Source organism: Leucopleurus acutus (assembly GCF_964270905.1).
Source record: "Leucopleurus acutus genome assembly, chromosome: 16".
NCBI lineage: Eukaryota > Metazoa > Chordata > Mammalia > Artiodactyla > Delphinidae > Leucopleurus > Leucopleurus acutus.
Genome location: NC_139158.1, coordinates 29,289,111 through 29,300,375, shown reverse-complemented (window position 1 = coordinate 29,300,375; position 11,265 = coordinate 29,289,111).

The following is an 11,265-nucleotide window of genomic DNA, read 5'->3' as shown; positions in this document are numbered from 1 at the left end:
AATAAAAACCCCTAAATAATGGGGTTCAGGGGGCTTCCGGGTTGGTAAACACATCCATGTGCCGGGAGGGTGGCACACCTCCCAACTCCAAGTGGACAGAGGCCCCTGTGCTTGGGACCCTTCAGACTGTATTTCCCTCTTCATCTGGCCATTCATCTGTCCCCTTATAATGAACTGTAATATGTAATAGTAAGGATAGCTCTTTCCTGAGTTCTGTAAATCCTTCTGGCAAATAATCAAACCTGAATGAGGGATGTTGTGGGAACCCTCAAATCTATAGTCAGCCGGGCAGAAGTGCAGGTAGCCTGGGGATCCCATTTGTGGCTGGCATCTGAAATGGGGGCCGTCTTGTGGGACTGAGTCCTTAACCTGTGAGGTCTAATTCTAGTTAGTGTCAGAATTGAATTGCTGGACACCCAGCTGGAGTGTGAGAATCAGAAGGTGTGTTTGAGGGATTCCTCTGGGCTTTGTTGCATGGATGGGCTGAGAGCAAGATGACTTTGTTGCTGGTGATGGACACGGGTAATGCCCTTGCTTCCAGATGGATGGAGTATTTCTGGGGGGCTGCCCAGGGCTGAGAGCCGGTCATCACCCTGGGCTCAGAGGAAGGAGCTCCAAGGGAGCTACCCGGTGAAAGCCAGCACCCCAAGGGTCCTGCACGTCACGTGAATGACAAGTGCTTTGCTCAGTGGTTGAGAGGCTGCCAACGAAGCCCCCTTCAGGGGCCAGGCCAGCAACAGAAATAGGAGAAGTGAGCAGAGTGTAGTTAGAAGCACGGGGCATTCTTAGCTATATTTCACTCTCCCACTTTTGAAGGTGATATGGGCAGAGGGACGTTTTTCTTCTGTAAGAAAATCAGCAGCGGAAGTATGAAGACGTAAGGAACCAACCCTCAGCCTCCTGTCTGGGAGACGGACAACAGGGAGCAGAGGGACTGGGGCAAACCGGAAGGCAGGGCCGTCTAAAGGGTGCAGCAGGCACTGTCAACAGCACGTATGATGCTTCTCCATCTGTGACTTTCTACCTGAGGTTTTTCTCTTGGGCCAACTGGCAGTGCCAGGGAGCTAATACCCCGGATGCAGGTCTCTACCAAGAACAGACAGGCGCTGGCAGGAGACACCCCAGTTCCCTGGCCCCTCGGGCGGCAGATGTCCCCCGACGTCCCCAGTGGGATTGCACCCCAGCTGCCCACAGCAGTGACTGCTCGCCCACACCCAGCACCTTGCGCTAGCTCCTTCCTTCCCCGCCTCTCTCCCCATCTCCCATCAGTTCTTCCTGGGATCCCCTCCCTAATCAACTACTTGCACTAAGATCCTGGCCTCAGAGCCTGCTTCTGGGGCAACTGACATTTAGGTAAGGGACTGAGGAAGGGAACAACCGTTCCTTAGCTGCACCCAGTCTTTGCTGGATGGGAAGGCAGGCCCTGTAGTGCAAGACCTTCCAATTTTTTTCAAAGAGAAACCAAAATCCAGACTTTCCTATGAAACCTTCCGAGTTCTCATTGCCAACTCAAATTAAACAGTACAGAACAAAATAAAACAGAACAAAACAAAACATGTCCGTGAGCCAGCCCTGGCCCTCGACCTGCCAGGTCAGAGCTGCTGGTGGCGGGTGGAGGAGGCACAGAAAACCGTAAGCAGTGGGGACTTGGTCAGAGGGGCTTTTTGGCAACCCGCTCAGGCGGCCTGGGTGGGGACAGGCGGAGGAGGCCCGCGGTGGGCCGGGCAGTATGGCCTGTTTACGAGACCCCAGCTGGAAGCATCTGGAAAGCCCTGCGTGGCCGCCCGTGGGCCGGGAGTAGACCCAGAGTAAACAATCAGTCCGAATGCTTTTCTAAACACGCAGACCCTGAGCTGCCTGCAGCCTCCCCAGGCTCGCCAGGCTGAGGAGAAATCCCAGGACCCCTCCGCCTGCCTGACATCTAAGCTCAGGCCCAGGAAAAACAAACTCAGGGCGGCTGGAGTGCCCCGAGGGGGCAGTCGCGAGAGAGCCACTTCTCGACCTCATGCCTGTGAACTCCTTTTTAATTCTGTGCAGATGGAGGAGGCTGTCTTTACAGATTTCCATCTCCCTACAATGCCCACTTCCTTCCTCTTGCAGAGAAAACAAAATGGGTGTCTCTCGAGATTGCTTTTGCCCCATTTCACACGGTTATTTAAAGCCATCGCTTTTCTGCTGCCTTCTCAGGATTTAAATTAAGAATACAGGGTGTCGAGTACAGGCGGGCGATGTAAAATTTGGGTCCTGTGTGTTTATTGTTCTACAACCAGCCAAACCCTTCTGTGCCTCTTCTAAATTGTTTAATACGTTCAGGAGATTTTCAGTTGGAACTATATTCCGTCAGGGGGAGGAGAAGAGAAATTCCTGAAAGGGGACCTTTAACGGGCTCCCTACGAGCCACATATTTTATATATCTTTAACTCATGCAATCCTCATCATGACCCAAATAGCTGTATAGCATTGTATGATTAAGATATCTTTTGGTTGCAAGGGACAGAAACCTACATCAAAGGGAATTTACATGTTTGAAAAGTTCATGGTAAGGACCTCAGACATGGCTGGATCCAGGAGCTCAAACGCTGTCATGGGAATCTCTCCATCTCTTCTCTGCTCTCTTCCGTGACTGTTTCATTCTCAGTCAGGCCCTTCTCTTATGGTTGCAAAGATGGTACCCAGCAGTTCCAAGCCTCCAGTCACCAAGTGACACTGGTGGAAAGAGAATACCTCTTTCCCAAGAGTTTTAGCAAAAGTCCCATGATTGAATTTCATTGGTCCAGCTTGGGTCATGTGCCCATCCTCTGACCAATCACTGTGGTTAGGCTGATTAAGGAAAGTCCCAGAATTTAGGACTTACTCCTCCAAATGGTGTGAGTCAGTTCCATAATATTGGGTTGCCCAAAAGATGTTAAGATGTTATGGAAAAACCCGAATGAACTTTTTGACCAACCCAATACTTGTGAGAAAAATCTCATTATTTTCCTAAGTCTGATGAAATTGGGATCTGATCCCCCTTACCAGGGGCGCAGGCTTTGGCCACGCAGAAGCTTGTTTCCCCAGGTAGTTCCCACAAGCTTCTCCCAGATAGCCTGGTTCCATCCCCCTATGGCCCCAGGAGTAGACAATATCTCTTACCTTTGCTGCCAAATCTTCCCTTCCTAGCCCCACCCCAGGCTCTTGGAGCTGAGCTGTGCACATGACCAAGGCTGGCCATGGTGACTGCTTCAGTAATGAGCATGTGACTTAAGCTGAGCCAGAGACGAAATGTATTGTATGATTTCCTATTCAACAAGAGGAAATCTCCACTAGGCTGGTGAGATGGAAGCCTGGCCTACGATGCACCATCTTTGCCAGCAGATGGTGAGAGCCCACCTGAGAATTAAGCCCCCACAAAGGAAAGCAGAGTCAAGAGACAGAGACAGATCCCCAACAACCTGCCTGAGGCCCTGGATCCAGCTGTGCCTGAAGCTGTTGCACTCCTGACCTTCCGGTGACACAAAACAATACATTTTGCTTCATTGTAAGCTAATTTCAGTGGGATTCTGTTATTTGCAGCTAGATGAATCCTGACTAATGTACTAGACTTCCAAAAAACCAAGGCCCGTTGATTCTCCACTGGCCCAAGACAAACACAGCCCTTCAGAATGCAAAGTTGGTCCTTGAGAGGGATGGAGGGAGGGAAAATCTCTCTCGTTCTTTTGTGATGACTCAATAGCTAAAAGAAGCCCTGGTTCATTTCTCAAGCAGGTTATCCTGGCTGACAAACATTACTCATTCCAGCCCCAACGAACCCTGAGGTTGGTGTGGCCCCAGAGAACTTGCTATACTCTAAGCCTCCACAGATTTTCCACATTCATGTGAAAAGCCTGTCTGTGTCATTGCTCCTTTCTCCTCCAGCTCAGAGTCCTGGGAGCTGGGTTTTCTAGAGCTCCAAGAAAACACCTTACAGAATGTCCAGCCAAATCAACACCCCAAAAATGCTTACAATGCACAAGAGGCCACCGGAGGTCTTGCCTCTACAGAGAGCGCCCAAAGAAGTCGTTCTTGCCCCTTCTTACCGAGTGATGGGCTAGCACAGGACTTCAGAAGCGAGGAGGCAGGTCAGTAGGGGCCAGACGAGGAAACTCTGGCTGAGCCAAAGAGGCAAGACTCTTTCTGGAAGGACCTAGGGTGTATGGGAAGATTCTCAGTTGGGGAAATCAGACACGACTTCATCTTACGTTAGGTTCCCAAGAGACGGAGCCCGAGACGGGGATTTTGGTGCATGTGGCTTTTTGAGGGGGAGGTTCTCAGGAGGAGGTGGTGTCATTCCCTCTGGGCTGGCGCGGAGCGTGGGTAAGATGGATGTGAGTCACTGGCCACCAACACTCACGGCAGCTGGCACACAGCAGCCTGGTAAAGAGGATTTGGGCAGCCCCTTCCTTCCTCCTCGGGACCACACACCTGCTTTCAGGGAAGGGTTACACCTGGCAGGGATGGGGATTCACCAGTGACGGCATAGCGCAGCAGTTGAGAGCCCAGAGCCTTGGGGGCAGGCAGAGCTGGGTTCAAATCCGGGCTCTGGGACACCTCAGGCACCCATCGGGACCTGCAGAGGTACGCAGCTCCCAGGACCAGGGCGGATGAAGCATGATCGTGTGTTAGGTGCCCCTCCATCCAGAGCCCAGCGTGTGGTGGGTGCCCCACAAGTCTCGGCTTTGTACACATCTCTGAGTGTCCCGGGCCTGAGGGCCGTGGTGGAAGTTCTGGGGTGTATGGGGGGCGCGGGGGGTCTTCCTGTGCCTTCCCAACACCTACAGACACTGACCTTCTACGTGTGCCAGGCGTTACCAGATCCCTGGCTTTTGGGGTGTCTAAACCTTCTTTGTTGGGGATTCCTGGCTCCCCACTTTCCTTCCCACTCTTAGTCCCTCTGGGTAGAAAAGTACCCTGATTGGCATGAGAATCAGGTCTGGAACACAAAACTGGAGGTGGGTGGGGTGATTCTAACAGAGGAGCAACTCAGTAAGAGATGAAGGAAGTCTGGTCTTAGCCTTAACCAGAATTGCTTCAGATTCTCCAATGACCCCTAAGACCCAGAGGACAAGTCCCAGCCCCTCACAGGCCATGCTCAAGGGGGAGGTCTCTTGGGCCTCGGGGCTCACCAGGGCCCCCTCCTGTACCTTGGCTGCTCAAAATACCTCTCCCATTGTTCCACATGCTCCTGTCCCTGGGCCTTTGCATGTGCTGTTCTCTCTGCCTGGAATGCCTTCCCCTCCTTCTCCAGGGCTACTTGTCCTTCTGCTCTGGCCTCAGGCCTCCCCTGACTCCAGGAAGCCTTCCCTGACCCCGGCTCCTGTGGGTGGGCCCCTCCTTCCGTTCCCTTCCCACCTCCCCACCCTGTGCCATCTCCCTCCTTGTTCACTTGCCTCCCCAACAAGACGGAGCAGCCCAGAGGGCAGCTGTCAGCCTTGAGTGACTTGGTGTTGGCTGTGCCAGATACAGTGTAGGTGCTCAGGAAATAGGTGTGGCATGAATGAATGAAAGCCAGTGAATGGGGTGGGCGGCCCCCCTTGGCCAGTGACGTCAGGTGCCGCCACAAATTATATCCACTTATGTTGCACCAAGCAACACGCTAAGCCAGTGACACTGTCCTCTAAGCTGACCTTGACCATGGTTTGTGACAGCCAAACATTCCCAGATACACTTATGTATAATATACACCCTCCCCACCAAATTAAAACTGGCCATTGCTTTGGATGCGGGGATGACAGGTACCATCCCATGAGTAGAAACAGCCATGATAACAACAATCATTGCTGCTCTGGACGTACCCAGCTCGGCTAAGCATCATCTGAGTTTTTATTATTATTTTCCCTGTTTTACATTTGTGGAAGCTGAGGCCCAACATGGTTAAAGTTACCTGCCCACAGCAGGTGGTGGAATAGGGATTAAACAGAAAACGAATGACCAGGCTACAGTTAACTGCGCACTGCATGGGGCGGTGGTGTATCAGTTTCCCGGGGCTGCTGCAACAAATTACCACCAACCTGGCTTAAAACAACAGAAATGTATTCTCTCACAGTTCTGGAAGCCAAAAGTTTGGAATCAAGGTGTTACTGGGGTTATGCTCCATCTGGAGGCTTTAGGGGTGAATTCTTCTTGCCTCTTCCAGCTTCCAGGGCTCCCTGCCTCCATCTTCACATGGCCTTCCCCTCTGCGTCTCTGTCCCTCAAATTCCACCCCCCCGCCACCATCTCCTTTCTCTTATAAAGACACCAGTCACTGGATTTAGGGCCCATCCTAAATCCAGGATGATCTCATCTCAAGATCCCTAAGTTGATGACATTTGCAAAGACCCTATTTCCAAATAAGGTCCCATTTACAGGTACCGGCGTCAGGATGCGGACATATCTTTTAGGAGGTTACTATCACTGCACTACAGGTGAGCAGGAACAAGCCATCAGCTGCCCCGCCTCCACGGGGCTGAGAAAGATGAGGAGGGGGGCTTGCCCAGGGAGAGGAGGAGACGGGCAGGCACAGAGATCAGCAGGGACAGAGAGGCCACCAGGCTTCATTCCCCACTGGAAACCCCGTCTACAGAGGAGGAAGCGGCCAGGGAGGCTGCGAGGCCACACAGGTCCCACTCAGGACAAACAGCTGTCTCTGACCCTGTGATCCCTGGAGCCTCTCTGGACCCTCTGGGCCAGCATCCTGGCGCATGGGGTCCCTTGGACTGGTCTGGGGGAGGCCTCGCCAAGCCAGACCAGGCTGCTGGCCGGAATCCAGGTCCAAGGCAGACGCCGCCCAGGCCCTGCTTTTGGTTCTGCAAATACCACCAGCCCTGCTCCCTCGAGGACGGAGAGTCCGGCCCCTGTCCGCATGACCATGCTGTGCCCTCAGCCCCCACCAGCGGTCGGAGTTTTCCATGCGCCTCCCCGACCCCCAAAAGGCTGAATGCCTAGAATTCTGCAGGAATTCCCACAGCGGCCCCCACCCCCTCTGGGTCCCCAGTGAAGGAAACAAACGCCCTTTGTGGCCTGGGGCCGTGGATGGGGGAGGCCCAGGGCAGTCACTGGGGCTGTCATTCCTGGAGGTTTGCTCTTAGACAGGAAAGGATGGCGTCAAAATGGGCCCTATAGATGTTTGCTATGATTATGATATAAACACACAGGTTATATATGAGGCTACGTACCTACACGTAGAGACACACGTAGAGAGACATATGTAACCCCGAATAAAAACTCACATGCAAATAGATACACAGATACATGGGTACCTACGTGCACACACACACAGAGGCACTCACACACACACAAGTACACAGATACACACAATATAAAACTGGATGCACGTCCGCCACACGCAGGCGTGCAAAGTGATGCTCACACGTACCCACATGCGTGCACACAGACACCAGCCCACACAGGGGGACCATCCCAGCCAACCCTGCATCTGTCCCACTTCCTTTTCAGTACTTCCCCTCCCCCAGCCCCACCACTCCGCTGCCCAGCTGTGTATAAGACACATCTGGCTGTGACCATAGGCACCAGAGTCCTTCCTTGACTCTTGAGGGGCGCCTGTGTCATCTCTCAGGTTATGACATGCTGTCACACACAGGCTGGTTTCTGTCTGTCTGACCAGACACCCCACTGCTGGGCCCAGAGTCTGGTTTCAGGACTCTCAGCTGCACAGTCTGGGACCCTTCTCCCTGCCATCTCCCTGCATCCCCCTCTGCTGGGCCCCATTTCCCAAAGTGGGAAACGAAGCCCAGGTCCCAGCAGCCTCTAACCCCACTCCTCTCTCTGTCTCTCTCTGTCTCTCTCACACACACACACACACACACACACACACACACACACACACACACACAGGGAAAACAGATCACAAACCCAAACTGCAGTAGCTCCCTCCCACCTCCCTCATCCAGATTAAGGATCAGTGTCACCAGGGTGACACCTTTTGCCATCAGTGCCCAACCCCTGACCCTGCAGATTGAAACCTTTTGTCTGTGGGACCACAAAGGGCATTTCTGACCCAGGACTCCAGGCTTTTTACTCTCCCAAGGCCTGTGCTGTGGGCCGGCCCCCAGCATTGCCACACTGGGAAGAGTGGATTCGGGGCAGCAGCGCAAAGACCCTGGGTGTTTCTGGGAGAGGAAGCAGGAGGGCAGGGAAGAGCTAGACAGTGAGGCCATCCAGGCGGGGTCTCCGTCCTCCCTGAGCCTCAATGTCCTCATCTGTAAAGGGGGTAAGAACAGCACCATCTGCACTGGGTGTTGCTTGGGGCTGCCCAGGCTGTGCCCCTCCCCACGCTTGAAGAAATTTCCACCTTCATGGGTCTCAGTGGGAGAAAGCCCTGCTTCCCACTGGGGACCCTGAGGATGGCAGCCTGGTGTTTTGTCAGCCTCCTGGCAGCTAGGATGCGGGCACGTGCCCCTGGCTGGGGCAATCAGTACACAGGTCCCAGAGTGGCACTAGTCCCACTAAGAAATAGGGATGGGAGCTCCACCACAGGGACAGGGTGGCAGGGACACCCACCCCTGGGGCCAGGCCTGCAGCCGTGGGGCAGAACCCCATCTGAAGTTTCCAGGCATGAGTTTGCTGCCCACTTTCTAGACTGTAGTCAGCACTGGGGCTGAGTTCTCCAGTTTTCTTCCTTTTCCAAGAGATTCCTTTCAGCTTATATCAGCCGGGTCTGTTTCTGTTGCTGGCTGCCGGGTCCAGGGCTCATCACAGCCCCCTAAGACTGCTGTGGGGAGTGAGTAAAATAATCCACTGGAGGACTCAGCTCCGTCACCTGCTAGCCGGGCACCTCAGCACACCACACTCTCTCTCTGGGCCTCAGTCTCCTCAGTTGTAAGATGGGCTGATAATAGTTCTCCACCCCATGTGACATAATAAGAAATAGATGTTTCGTCTCTGCCCCCAGCTCCTGACACAGAGCTCCTAAAACCCTTGTAATCTCCTGAGTGATAGGAGAGTGTTTTGTTCTAATAAGGTTGCTCTTGGCGGGCACCCGGGGTGAGGGCTGGTCACCAAAAAGGCCAAACCATGATTAGAAGCTTGGAGCTTTCAGCCTCACCCCCATCCTCAGAGAAGGGAGAAGGGCTGGAGACTGAGTTCATGATCCATCATGCCTACATGATGAAGCCGCGATAAAAATCCCCAAAGTATGGGGCTCGGAGAGCTTCTGGGCTGAACACATCCATGTGCTGGGAGGGTGGTGAACCGCACCTCCATGGGGACAGAAGGTCCTGTGCTCAGGACCCTTCCAGACCTTACCCTGTGTATCTCTTTATCTGGCTGTTCATCTGTATCCTTTATCATATCCTTTCTGATAAGCTGGTAAATGCAAGGGTTCCTGAGTTTTGGGAGCCATTCCACCAAATTATCAAACGTGGGCGGGGGTTGTGAGAAGCTCTGACTTTGTGGGCAAGTCAGACAGAAGTAGGGGCGCTCTGGGGAGCTCCTGTGGCTGGCATCTGAAGTGCGGGCAGTCTGCGGGACCGAGCCCTAACCTGTGGTCTGATACCCAACTCCAGGTAGGTAGTGTCAGAATTGAATTGAATTATATGATACCCGGTTGGTGTCTGGAGAATTGGTTGGTGTGGAGGAAAACCCCACATATTTGGTGTCAGAAGTGCTGTGAGTAGACAGCTTTCTTTTATCCTCATGGGGATGGTGTGAGCATTAAATGAGATAATGCAGGAAGAATTTGCCATGGGTAGCATTTGCCTTAACATGGTAACAGCAATGATTTATTTGGTTTTTATGAAATAAGGACCGAGTAGGGGTCCTCAAATTCAGAGAATCTGTAGATCTGGATAGGAAAAAAATTATGTTTTTGTTTTCACTAGCCTGTAACTGAAATTTAGTGTCTAACTTCAATTCCTGAGGTAGCAACATCCATGGACCTGTGACTTTGTCACCAACAAGAATCGCAAGTATTTTTATATCCTATGATTGTCATATATATGACATAGCTGGCTTCTTTTGTAACCTGTGGGGTTTTTTTTGCATTGAAAAAGACTATTCTGAATATTAAACTTAGTTATTAAAATACATGCAAAAAATACATGCCAAACTGTTTAAAGGGACGGGTACTGATGTTAGCAACTGATTTTGAAATTTATCAAAAAATAAAATAAAACGGCTAGACAGAGTTATAGATGGATGGAGAGATAGAGAGATGGAGGAATGGAGAGACAGAGGGATGGATGCATGGATGGAGAAAGGGATGGAGAGAGGGGTAGAGGGATGGATGGAGAGAGGGATGGAGAGAGGGGTAGAGGGATGGATGGAGAGAGGGATAGAGGGATGAAGGGATGGATGGATGAATAGATGAGTAGAGGGATGGATGGATGGATGGATGGTTGGATGAATAGATGACTAGAGGGATGGAGGGATGAGGGATGGATGGATGGACAGATATAACAACATGCATTCACTGCTCAAGTCTTTCAACTTTTCTGTATGTTTGAACATTTTCACAATAAAATGTTGGGGGAAGATTTCTAAGAGAAAAGGATGAAACCGAGAAAGAAAAAGACATTCAAAGCCTGAAGAAAGAAAGAAGACTCATTTTAAAGATCATCTTTATCATTGAGTCCTTATCAAAGTCAGAGTATACAGAGAAGAAAATGAGCAAAAGAAGCACCAAAAGCAGACACATAATGCAGGACTTAAGTAACTGTAACATTAAGGGGGGAAAATTAAGTTTTCCCTATAAAGGAAGTTCAATGTCTAGGCTGTATTGTCCATGTGATGCCCACTGGCCACCTGTGGCCACTGAGCAGTTGAAATACAACTGGTCAGATCTGAGATGTGCTGTAAAATATACATCGGATTTTGAAGACTTAGTACCAAAAAAAGAGAATGGAAAATAGCTCTGGAATATTTTAAAATACTGATTACATGTTGAAATGTTAATATTTTGGATATATCAGATTAAATAAAATATATTGTTAAAATTAATTTCCCCTGCTTCTTCTTCTTTTTTTTTAATGCAGCTATAAGAAAATTAAGATGACATATGTGGCTAAATTAGTTATATTTCTACTGGGTAAGACTGGTTTAAAGGAAGTGTCCACTGTGAAAATTCTGAGTTTACCAAGTTGCATGCATTTCTCTTATGCTGCTAGAATTATTCTTCTTCTTTCAATGGTTGACCAGACATGGATACGCCAAGGGAATAATTGTTGCCCTTTGCTTACCTTTGGGGGAGTATCTGCTTTTTCCATTTTTCTTGTGGTCTGTACCTCTGGGAGATACGATGTCAAACTAGTGT